The sequence below is a fragment of the Asparagus officinalis genome, chromosome 7 (genome assembly GCF_001876935.1).
Source record: "Asparagus officinalis chromosome 7, Aspof.V1, whole genome shotgun sequence".
NCBI lineage: Eukaryota > Viridiplantae > Streptophyta > Magnoliopsida > Asparagales > Asparagaceae > Asparagus > Asparagus officinalis.
This window is the reverse complement of record NC_033800.1, coordinates 13,887,323-13,899,786: the sequence shown is the minus strand read 5'-3', so window position 1 is coordinate 13,899,786 and position 12,464 is coordinate 13,887,323. Positions and strand designations below refer to the sequence as shown.

The 12,464-nt window shown below is 44.0% G+C and overlaps 1 long non-coding RNA gene across 1 annotated transcript; it reads right to left on the bottom strand.

Moving 5' to 3' along the window:
* Positions 1 to 1,913, bottom strand: LOC109850705. Its single transcript, XR_002249508.1, has 3 exons — positions 1,824 to 1,913; positions 89 to 193; positions 1 to 13 (listed from the first exon to the last, which is right to left on the bottom strand). It is a non-coding gene; the product is annotated as an uncharacterized LOC109850705 (long non-coding RNA).

Below are 12,464 nucleotides of genomic sequence, written 5' to 3'. Positions count from 1 at the left end.
TCAGATGAAATAACTAAGTTTTGAGAAGTAGATGATACATTAGCAATGCAGCAAGGACAATATATTAAATGAGAAAAAAATGATACACCTTATCTGAAGTGTGCTGTAATATCTTCGTTCCGCCAAACTGGATATGGTTTTTATCTCTCTTTGCAGACAATTTATCCTCACCACCTAGTCCAGCAATTGAATTCTGAAGAATCAAAACAGGAGTTTTAGATATTTTTTTTTTTTAACTTTTACTTTATACTAGATAAGTTGATCAACATAACATGCAGAAATTCTGAAATCATGAAGATGCAACATGGTCAAAATCATCTTAAAACTATCAAGTACATGCAACATTAAACAGAAGTACATAAATATATATATGATGCACTGGACTTTCAAAATGACTTCTAAATTACTACAACGCAATTCACGATTGAATTTTCTACATTTTGAGGTTACGGATATTAGTAGCATACGAAAGTAGATGACTAATATGGATGAGATGAGAAATTGTGCAATTTTGTATGCTAATAAAGTTGATACTGCAGCTTTTAAATAAAGGGCGCTTCCATAAGAACGGGTCACTCCAAAGTTTCCTGGGGAATTGGCTTCATGTCATTACCATCTTCTTTTGCGTCTTCAAGAAAGTTAACTTTTTTTAACTTTACATTCCCCTCTTTTAGTTTAAACTTTTGATAATAATTTCTACCATTATCTTCTTTTCTTATTTCATTATTTATTCTTTAATTTGTTCAACTTCAGATCACAAAAGAGTGACGATAATCTTTCTGATGTGGATAAAGATTGTTCTGTTCTTTTCTTTTCTTTTTTTCCTTTTTCTTTTCCTTTTTCACTTTTTCTTAGTTGTTTTGGGATCAGATTCATTTTTCTCTGTTGTTTCTTTTTCCTTGTTTGGGATCAGATTCATTTTTCTCTGTTGTTTCTTTTTTCTTGTTTGGGATCAGATTGTGAATAAAGTTAGAACTTCTTGCTGACTGTTCGTTAGGAACCATTTGCAAATTTTTGGATCATGTTATTTCATTAAGATATGCTCTTTGCAAGAAAGTGCTACTCATGTCCACACGATGCGTAATCTGCATGGGAAAATCCAGTGTCCTAAAGAACATAAAAAAAGCATGTGGCACTGGCCCACTACCACACCATCAATTATGTTACCTACATCCTGAGCTTCTCTCGCTTCCTAGGCATCCAGAGCATGTCCTTTTCTCGCTTCTTAGTTCTTACCTTCTCTTTTGAGCTCCTCTTTTTAACCACAGTAAGTTCCACAACAGTCAGCCAATTAATCTCTTATTTCTAGTAGTTTGTTCATAACTTCATCATTTGTCTACCATCTACAAGTTTGTATAACAACTTTGTTTTATGCTTTTGGTGGATGGAGTATTTCTAATTTCAGATAGATGACAGGAATCATCATATATTATTTAATCACTTGATTATGTTGCAAAAATATTCACTTTCCATCTGTGAATATTTAGACAGCTTTTATACATTTCTAAGCGATTAGAGCCAACAGATCAACTTAAATATTTCTGTAACTTGTAATAACTACATTCTACATATTTTACTTATGCTCATTGTTTCATATAATTTTGAATTGGAAAGTTGTGAAGCTTGCACCTTTCTTTCTTATGTATATGCTTCTTTACTTAAGGATAGAGCAGTTTGACTTTAGCTTTCTAAAGCCTGATTTACTAAGTACCCACTTATAGTTTGATCAACAATGCTAGAATATATTAGATAACATAACAAAGACAAAATCATAGGATAATATTTGAAAATTTACTAAACGTATAAAATTAACAAGAGAACACCTTCCACTGTGGAGTACATTCGCCTGTTAGAATGGCTTCATTCACAATTGCACTTCCAAGATCCAGCTAACAATAGGTTGAGCCTGTGATTGTTCGCTCGGAAAATCGTTGCTTTCTTCATTGATTCCATTGCTATCTTGAATAACAGTTTTTCGGTTACAGAAGATCCGGTCTTTTTTAGATCCGGTTACAATGAAAATCAAAAAAGAAAATTTAAAAATTACAACTTTTTCTTCTTCGTCGAACAAATCGCGAGCTCCTGTTATTCGGTCACTCGCTTGGGTGGGTTGTTTGCCTGCGCCGGGGTTGTTTGCCGTGGACCACCGCGCGATCTAGATCCGAACAGATCTACGCAGTATAACGAGTATTATTTCACTAAGGAAATAATAGCCGGAGGGATTATTTCACCAAGGAAACAATCGCTCGAATCTCGGGATCAAAGACCAAGCTTTGATCCGGAGTGTAACAACGTAGATCTGAGATCTCGATCCCCTCGAACTCCTGCCTTTTGTGATGCGGGTGCTCGCCAAGAATCGGATCTGGACGTCCAAGTCTTCAAGCCTTCAAAAACTCCAAGATGAGGTCTCAATCCGGCAGAGTTTCGGCTCTCCAAAAGTTTTTCCAAAAGTCCCTCAAAAATGATGAATGACCCCGCCTATTTATAGGCAACCAGATCTGTGCATTTGGCACAGATCTGGGCGGCCACCTCAGGGTGGCTCGGCTCATGCCGAGCTGGATCCCGATTAGGCAGTAAATCGGCTTTGGTGTCTGAGTTCGAATCCGTTATATGGTTGGATGACTCGTTGACTCCCTGGACCGTTGGTTTGATTCCGCACGCGAGTGGATTCATTCCGTCGTTCACGTGCGGTTCGTCAGCTTCGTAGCCTTGTTAATCCGCTTCGTTGCGTGTCACTTGGCTTCGGTGTTGTGGACTGACGTTCGTGCTTAGATACGTTGCCTGATGGTTCATTAGTTCGTGTTGAACCGTGTCAAGGGACCTATAAGCAATTTTATATGCCTACAGATACCCCCTCCAAAGTTTTCCAGTCTCGTTCTTTTATAGAAGAGTCTGGAATACTTTGGATATGACTGTCCCAACCTTCAATCGGTGTAACGGGCTCTTGGAATGGCTTCTATTCTCGATTCCTTCAATCCTCCAGGCTATTCGGTGCTTTGTCGAATGCTTGAGAGGGTTCCGGTGCTGCATTTATTGTCTGACCGTTGTCGGAATTTTGAATTTGAAGTCGATTCTTGATTTCCTGGCTTTTTAGCTCGAATTAGTTGCTTCAACATGGAATTGACCATCGGTTGACGGCTTTGAATCTTCATTGTGACGCGTTGTCCGGCGTTTAACACAGTTTATACTCGTAAGTATTTTGGAGTCTACACAGTTTAAGCTCTTAAGGAGTTGGAGCGGGGAGGTCTAGTTTATACTCATACACTCCTGGGAGTCATGTTGAGTTATCCTTAAGAATATTTTTAGAAAAATATTCTCCAGAAACTTCTCAACAAAGAGGAGGGAATAGTTTATACTCGTATACCTTATTGGAGTAATTCTTTAGGTTCGAATAATCTGAACCGGCCCAAAAAAAGTGCCAAAAAGACAGTATTTGGGTTCAAAAATCTCTCCGACCCTTCCAAAGATATGGTAGAGGGGTTAAATAGGTGAAGGATTGAACCGTAGGTTGATCAAAAGTCGTTTCAATGCTTAATTCAGCTTCAATTTGAATTCTGGTTCAAATTTGGTTCAAACTGGTTCAATTTGGCTCAGACTGGCTCATTCTGGTTCAATCTGGCTCAATTTGGCTCATTCTGGTCTGGTCTGGTCCAGTCAGGTTCAATCTGGCTCGATTTGGTTCATTCTGGCTCAATTTGGCTCAATCTGGCTCATTCTGGCTCATTCTGGCTCATTCTGGTCCATTCTGGTCCAATCTGGCTTGGTCTGGTTTAGCCCGGTCTGGTCTGGTTCAGCCAGATCTGGTTCAAGGCTATAAAAGAGGTTCCTTTTTTTTTTCTTTTTCTTTTTCTTCCTCTCTTTCTAGGGCCGGCCACCCTCTCCCTCTCTTCTCTTGATTTCTCTTCTCACAAGCCTCTTTTCTCCCTCCAAACTTCAGATCTGTATTAGATCTAGCTTTCCTTTGGATCTTGGACTGAGAAATCCCCCAAAAATTCCAAATAAAAAGTTTCTCTCAGGCCCCTCGAGCGTGTGGTTCAAGTTTCCTTAAAGGTCTCGCCTTTATTGAATTTTGGGCTTTTCTTCAGGTAAATCCTCCGCAATCTTGATCTATTTCATGTTCGATCTAGTGTATGGAGTCGTGGGATCGCATATGAGGGTTGAGGGTGTGATTTGATGCCTCAAGCTCGCCTTTTTAGGGGTGGAATTGCGATAAAAAATGGGATTTTTCCTTTTCTAGATCTGATCCCTCAATTTACATTGCAGGTTTCTATGTCCCGTATGGCGAGGGGTCAATCCTCTACCGTGCCGACTGATGGCGCACCTCCCTCTTATGCCGGTGAGCCACTTTTTTCTGGAAATTTACAAATTAGTCCTTTTTACTCCCCGTTGTTCTCCTTGATGAGGCAACCGGAAAAAGCCTTGATTCTCCTTGGTGAGGATCGACGCTTTGAAGATAGAAATTTTACAAATTAACCCTATTTTTCCTAAAAATTTGCAAATTGGTCCTTTTAACCCCACGTTGTTCTCCTTGGTGAGGCAATCGGGAAGAGCCTTGATTCTCCTTGGTGAGGATCGACGCTTCAAAGATATGTTTTGCTTGGTCAAAACACTATCTCATAATAAATAAAGGGGGCGTTTTGTCGCTGCGTTGTGCCTTATAAGGCAGGGATATATTATCGATATACCCTATCTTATGAAGGCGCAACGTGGCCAAAACGTCACACCCTTTATAAGGCAATGACTCTATCTTACCCCTTCGTAAGATGAGTTCAATTTCCTTTTAGTTTTGGTGGGCTCGTATGACAAAGTACGTCTTGAGCCGATGGAGCGAGGAGTTGCATGCTTGCGGTCTTTATGCAGCCATTCGTGCCACCATGCATGGTTTACCCGTTAGCGCGAAGCATTTCTTTGCCTTATGCGAGCTTTATAATCCGGATTCGAACACCTTTCTGACTAGGCACGGAGAGTTTGGTTTGGCTCTTCATGAGATGCATAAGATTTCTGGTTTGCCCATGGGTCAGATGTTATACCAGGAGTATTTTCCTTCCAACCATGAACTGAGTCAGCTGAAAGATCGCATGCCCGACCGTTACGAGACCTTATGGGACCTCACTTGTCACTATCACATTGCTTTGGCGCAGTCTAAACCCCTAGCGAAGAGGACCAAATCAAATGTGAGCCTGAAGCAATTCGCATCATATTTGTTCAGGAATCTAGAGAGCCATTCTGGCAAAGCTATTTGTGAACTGGCACCGCTGACTCCTTCAGAGGTTAATGAGCTGCTGAAGAAGACTGACGCCCACTCCTATACCATTAGCAGTCCTGAGAGTGGCTTTCCTGCAGGGACTAAATTCAGATCGTTCTTATGTCATGCGACCGCACCGATTCGTCCGATGACTCTTCTTGCCGGTTACCTCGCTATCTGGTTAAAGAAATGCATGGTCCCGTATCAGTCTGGTGACGCTCTGCCACTGGAAGTGCTCTATCGTGCGGTTCAACTTGCCTACAGAAAGGAACTTTTCCTTCTTCCGGTGATGGTGGCTAACATTCATCGAGTTCTTCGACAGATTTCTGGCGCTTTTACACGGGAGGAGAAGGAATCGCCGACTCAGATTCCTACCACTAAGGTGGAGCTTCCGTATGTTTATTTGATGGCTTGGTTCGTCCTTCATCGTTCTGACATGATGTCGGTACCGCATGCCATGGATCACTCTGTTCCCTTACTACAGCTGCTTGAAAATGGCGAGTGGGAAGGCCGAGGATTCTCTGATATCAGGAGGCAGTTACAGGTCCACAAGTGCTGGGCATTCTCCACTTGCTTTCCGCAGTTCTCCATTCGGTATGGCAAGTGTTTGATTGATGAGGAGAAACCGAGGGAGTATCGCACTTATTTAGATATCGGCCGGGCTACTTGACTTTCCGGGTGGGGAATCAGTGTTTTATAGAGCCGTATTTACCCTGCCGATTCGCTCGCCAGTTTGGTTATGACCAGCTTTATGTTGGGAACCCGCGCCAGCAGCTTCGGGCTCATGGAGGTTTGGTGGACGGTCTTCGTGCATGGTTATGGACCGTGACAGGCTGCACTGGTGCTAGGTTCAGTCTCCCGGGTGCTGAGCGACAGTTGAACCTCACTTTCTTGAGCTGCAGGTGGTTGTTAGCAGCTAATAAGACTGTCCCTGTGAAGCCTATTGAAGAGTTGGTGGCCGAAGAAGCCTCTCAGATTGATTCTCATGTGATCCGGGACGGTGCTCGGTCACAGAGGGCGCGGGGCAAGACCCGCCGACTTGATGCAGAAGGTCATAGGGCCTTTAGTTCTGCTGAAGAGGCTTCAGGCGGAGATCCTGAAGACTACGAGGCAGATTTCGAGCGAGGTTAAACACCCATCTTTTCTTTCTGCATTTCCGAATTGTCAGTCCTGACCACTATCTGATATTTCAGGGACAGCGACAAACAGTGAAGAGGAATTCCGTCCTTTTGCCCGGGCAAGACCTTCGACTACCGTCCATGCTGATAGGCGGAAGAGATTAGCCCATAAGCCGCCTGCAGCGCGGGCATCTGAGATGGATTTGGCTGGTGATGATCCTGCTAGCGACAGAGGTAACATCTACTCTATAGATCATTCTCTTGATCGTTTAGATTTTTAGGCTCATGCTTTCCCATTCCATGCAGGAGAGCGCGAGGAAGGGGAGATGAGTTTTGATCCTGCTCCTCATGAGTTTGTATCTTCTGGTGAGCCTGACTCACCTTACCAGGTAGAAAAACCTGCAGAAGCTGCTGACTTTAGGGAGGCTACCAATGTAGGACCTGATTCAGTGAATCCAGATGCATCTACGAGAGGTAACCTATTTCCATTGGTCATATTCTCTTCATTCTTCTTTCGTACTTACATTTCTTTGTGTCAGATTTTTCGATTGATGATTTCGACGAGGCAGGTTTGCCTACAGACACTTCTATGTTCCACTTCATATATGACTCTCCTCAGATCGATGGCCCGCTGCCCGAGACTATGTTTCCTGAGCCTGCACTCCCTCAGGATCCCGAGAATGGTTCTTTTGAAGGTACGTGCATCTTCTCGTGTTAATTATAGGACTAGCCAATTTTTTGACTAATGCAGCTATAATGTGATGTGTCTGATCGTTCTGTTTTGTGCTTAACAGGAGCGTTTGCCGAGACTGATCCTGTCGAGCCGGCTGTGAAACCAACTCCACCCGTTGATGCATCTACAGCCGTCACACCTCCGCTATCTCCAGTGACTCAAGGGGAAGGAGGTATAAATTAAGCAAATGACGAACATCCTTTATTTCCTTATTATGGCTTCTTGACATATTTCTCCTTTTTATGTAGGGATTTCCTCTCGGCTTCATGTCCTCGTGAAGGAGTTGTTATCGGACAATGACCCTGAGAAGATCGTCATCTGTGTAGAAGTCCGCTCTTTCTTCTCTTTCATGAATGCTATGATCGGCAAGCTTTTCCATAGTGGACTTTCTCTTCGCCAATTCAAGCCTTTCCTTGATTCTAAAGTTAATTTGATAAGGGAGGCGGGGCATCCAGATTTGGCACAGGCTATAGTTGATGACCTTGATTGTCTAGAGCATGAGCTTCAGACATTTCGTGAGCTCTGAGATGCAGGTGCCTCCTCATTTATTGCTGCCGAGCTGGACACCCGCTTACAGTCATCACGCGAGACTCAGGTTCTTGCTGAGCTCGAGATTCAGATGCAGCGGGGCCGAGTAGATCGAGTTAAGACGAGTCTTGCTACTAAATTATCTTCGCTTGCCGAGCTCAATCTTTCTATTACCTCCTGTGCGACCGAGATAGACCAGCTCAGAAGAACACTCCGTGAAAAAGAGGAGACTTTGGATATTCTTCAGATGACGAAAGCACAGGACCAGCAAACCCGCACGGCTTTATCTGATTTCATGAGCTCCGGGATACAGGTGCCTCTTCATTCGTTGCTGCCGAGTTGGATGCTCGCTTACAGACATGGCGCAGTACTCGGATGGTTGCTGAGCTCGAGATTCAGGTGCAGCGGGACCGCATAGATCGAGTTGAGGCTGATTTCGCCACTAGATCTTCTTTCCTCGAGGAGCTTGATTCTCAGATAGATCAGCTCCGACGAGAACTCCGTGAGAAGGAAGACACAAAGATGCAGAATCAGCAAGCACATGCTGCTTTATCTGATGAGCTGAAGTCCTTGAAGCAGAGACTGGCTGAGACAGAGGAGGATGCTGTGAGGACTTTAGCTGCGAACGAAGAGTCTGTTAGAGCTGAGTTGCAGGAGGAGCTTAGACGCTCTTATGACGAGAAGTTATCTGAATTCAGTCAGCAGATTCTTAGCCATGGGCTTGATGTATGATTTTATTTGCTGAAAACCTTGACATTTGATTCTCTTTAGTGGAATTGGTTTTTATCTTTATCTTTATTATGATTCCTCATCACGTTTGACATGATTGACCATAATACTCATAGGATTTTTGGCAAACCCCCAGCCTTCAACGGGTTTGATTAGCCTTTACCGACTACCGTTTGAGTCGGGCTAGCATGCGGATTATCGGAATCCGTTCCGCATGTAACGTTGTGCTAAGGGAATGAACTCCCTTAGACTTCGTGCTATGATGTCGAATACATAGACTTCGCCATTGTTACGGGAATATGCTACCCGGCGATACGTGTTAGGTGTTGACTTTAGGATTTTTGGCTAACCCCCAGCCTTCAACGGGTTTGATAAGCCTTTACCGACTACCGTTTGAGTCGGGCTAGCATGCGGATTGTCTAAATCCGTTCGCATGTAACGTTGCGCTAAAGGAATGAACTCCCTTAGACTTTGTGCTATGATGTCGAATACATAGACTTCGCCATTGTTACGGGAATAGGCTACCCGGCGACACGTGTTAGGTGTTGACTTTAGGATTTTTGGCTAACCCCCAGCCTTCAACGGGTTTGATTAGCCTTTACCGACTACCGTTTGAGTCGGGCTAGCATGCGGATTGTCTAAATCTGTTCCGCATGTAACGTTGTGCTAAGAGAGTGAATTCTCTTAGACTTTGTGCTATGATGTTGAATACATAGGCTTCGCCATTGTTACAGGAATAGGCTACCCAGCAACGTGTATTTAGACGCTGACTTATCTCTACTTAGGCTTCGGGATAGAATACCCCAGAATCGAACTCTGGTGTCTTTTTGTGCGGAAAAAGACTAAACCGGCGACGCGTGTTAGGCGTCGGCATATCCTTTCTTAGGATTCAGGATGAAATTCCCCACGCGTGTAAGGCATGGATTTTGGTGTTATTAATAACAACCTGCCACAATGTTGAATATGTGGACGGGTGTTCTTTTTAGCTGTTAAGAACTAACCGGCAGCGCAGGGTAAGCGCAGACTTATCCCTACTTAGCCCTACTTAGGCTTCAGGATAAAATACCGCAGACTGGTATTCTGGTGTCTTTTTCTACGGCGAAAGACTAAACCGGCGACGCGTGTTAGGCGTCGGCATATCCTTTCTTAGGATTCAGGATGAAATTCCCCACACGTGTAAGGCATGGATTTTGGTGTTATTAATAACAACCTGCCACAATGTTGAATATGTGGACGGGTGTTCTTTTTAGCGGTTAAGAACTAACCGGCAGCGCGGGTTAAGCGCAGCCTTATCCCTGCTTAGGTTTCAGGACAGAATACCCCAGAATCGAACTCTGGTATCTTTTTCTGTGGAAAAAGACTAAACCGGCAGCGCGTGTTAGGCGCAGACTTATCCCTGCTTAGGATTCGGGATAAACTTCCTAGGATGAATCCTAGATTGATAAATTTTGGAAAAGATCAGTGCGGGAAAGGAAGAATTTTATATTCTATTTCCCGGTCTTCTTTTGGGGTGAAGGCGAACCCGGAAAACAAGGAAGGAAGAATTTTATATTCTATTCCCTGATTCTGGAAAGGAAGAATTTTATATTCTATTTTCAGTGCAAGAGAAACTAGAAGTGGGATCTCCACTCCGAGAGTCTGGAAAATTTAGATAAACCTACCTTTTATAGGATTGGTTATCTAAAGATGAGAAATAGGTTCTTCGTTTATCGAAGTAGAATTCCAACTTCGGTTATAACCATGAGAAGGCTTAACCAAAGAGAAAAGGAAGGGAGTTCTTTCGTTTATCGAAAGGGGGCTCCGAACTGAAAGTGGTCCTCTCGTTCATGGAAAGAATCAAGAGGGGCAGAAAGACATTTTTGGTGGACTCACTGTCAATTGAAATTGATCAGTGAGGGATTTTGGTGGTGAAAAAAAGATTTTGGGTTATCCTCAAGAATATTAGATGTAATATTCTTCAAGGAACTTCCCGATAAATGAGTTATCCTGAAGGTACTAAGGATAGTACTTTTTCAGGAACTTCCCATTTATTGGCATCAATTGCCGGGTGCCTTCTTGAGTAATTAGACGATATGCGCCGTTTGAATAGACTGTGTCTATTACAAACGGCCCCTCCCATTTGGGTTCGAATTTACCTTTCTTCTTGGAAGTTAGGATTATTGGTCGGTGAGCAGCGAGGACCAGATCTCCTTCCTTGAAGCTTCTCTGTCGGACTCTTTTGTTAAAAGCCCTAGACATCCTGGCCTGGTAAAACTCGATGTGTTGTTGAGCCTCCAAACGCTTTTCATCCAGCCTCTCGAGCTCTTCGAGACGCTTCTGATGTTGTTCCTCCGTCGTCATCTCCGTTGCGAGGGCGATCCGAAGGGACGGAATCTGAATTTCCAGCGGTAGCACAGCTTCACATCCGTATACCAGCGAATACGGGGTAGCTCCCGTAGGCGTGCGTATGGTGGTGCGATAAGCCCAGAGTGCTTCACCGAGTTTATCGTCCCAGTCTCGTTTATTGGTCTTCACGAGCTTGGACAAGATCTTAATGATCGTCTTGTTAAACGCCTCCGCTAATCCATTCGCGGCGGGATAATAAGGTGTTGATGAAACGTCTTCAATTTTGAACTTGTCACAAAATCTGATGAAGGCGTTGCTTATAAATTGCGGACCGTTGTCATGAATGATCCTTTTTGGCACGCCGTGTCTGTAGATGACATGATGCTTGATGAAATTGATGACGTTGTTCGTCTTTACTTCTTTAAGCGGAATTGCTTCAGCCCACTTTGAGAAGTAATCCGTGATCGCCAGAATGAATCGATCGCCTTTGACTGAAGGGGGAAAAAATAGGACCAACAATGTCCATGCCCCATACTTCGAACGGCCATGACGTGGTTGATGTGTGCAACTGCTCTGGCGGTTGATGCATATAATTTGCGTGTATCTGGCAAGCGTGGCATTCTCGTGCGTATTTGATTGCGTCACGAACCATCGTTGGCCAAAAATGTCCCATCCTCCTGATGCGATCATACAGTTTGGGACCGGGCTGATGCGCACCACATTCTCCTTCGTGCGCTTCCTTAAGAACTTCTTCTGCTTCTTTGTTCGAAAGGCATCGGAGTAATAAACCATCGTATCCCCTACGGTATAACGTATGGGTCTCGGCATTATAAAAGAATCTTGGCGCTCTTCGGCGGATTGATTCCCTTTCTGACGTAGTCAATGATGGGAAAACGCCAATCTCGGGACTCAGACCCAATTTGAGTTGAATTCACCTCCTTGGCGTTTACATTTCCGTCATCTTCCTCTTCAATATCCCTACTGTATATGGGTACGCAGAGTTGATGTGTCTGAACTGTGACTAACAGCTCAGTTTCGGGAGGCTGTGCCAGTGATACCGCCAGTGCTGCCAGTGCATCTGCATAAGCATTCTGGAGACGAGGGATATATTCAATGAAGAATTCTTCAAAAGATTCTGCCATTTTGATGGCTTCCTGGCTTGAGGCGGCGATACCAAACGAAGTGACTTCATACTCTCCACGGACTTGGTTGACTATCAATTGAGAATCCCCAAAAGCTTCGAGATATTCGACCCCCAGCTCCTTGGCGAAACTGAGTCCAATGAGAAGCGCGTTGTATTCGGCAACATTATTGGAGCACGGACTAGTCAACGAATAAGCCCGAGGCATCACGTGCTTTCCAGGGGAGATTAAGACGACTCCAACTCCAGAGGAGACGGTGGGACATCCCGGGGTTATTACCCTATTAACTGCTCTTGAAGCACCATCAAAATATAATTGCCATACTTGCTGGTGCGATGTAGTGTTAACCTCGTGGGTTTCATCCGGCAAGTCATCATATACTTCTGCCGCATCTGCGGTCGGGTTTACCGCCAAGGTTCGCCAATGCTTGGATTTGTTGGTCATGCATTTCTCTCATGTTTTGCATGGTCATCTGCATTTCGAACCTGAAGGTTTCCTGCTGCTTAGCTAAGGCGTCTTCAATCATCTTGGCAATTTGCTCCGCACTTATCATAAGCGCCTCGCGGGGTTGTCCCTCGCTGGATACCGTATTATCTGATGCGACTGTGGAGCCGGCATCAGATTCTTCATCTTCTGAAAGGCGT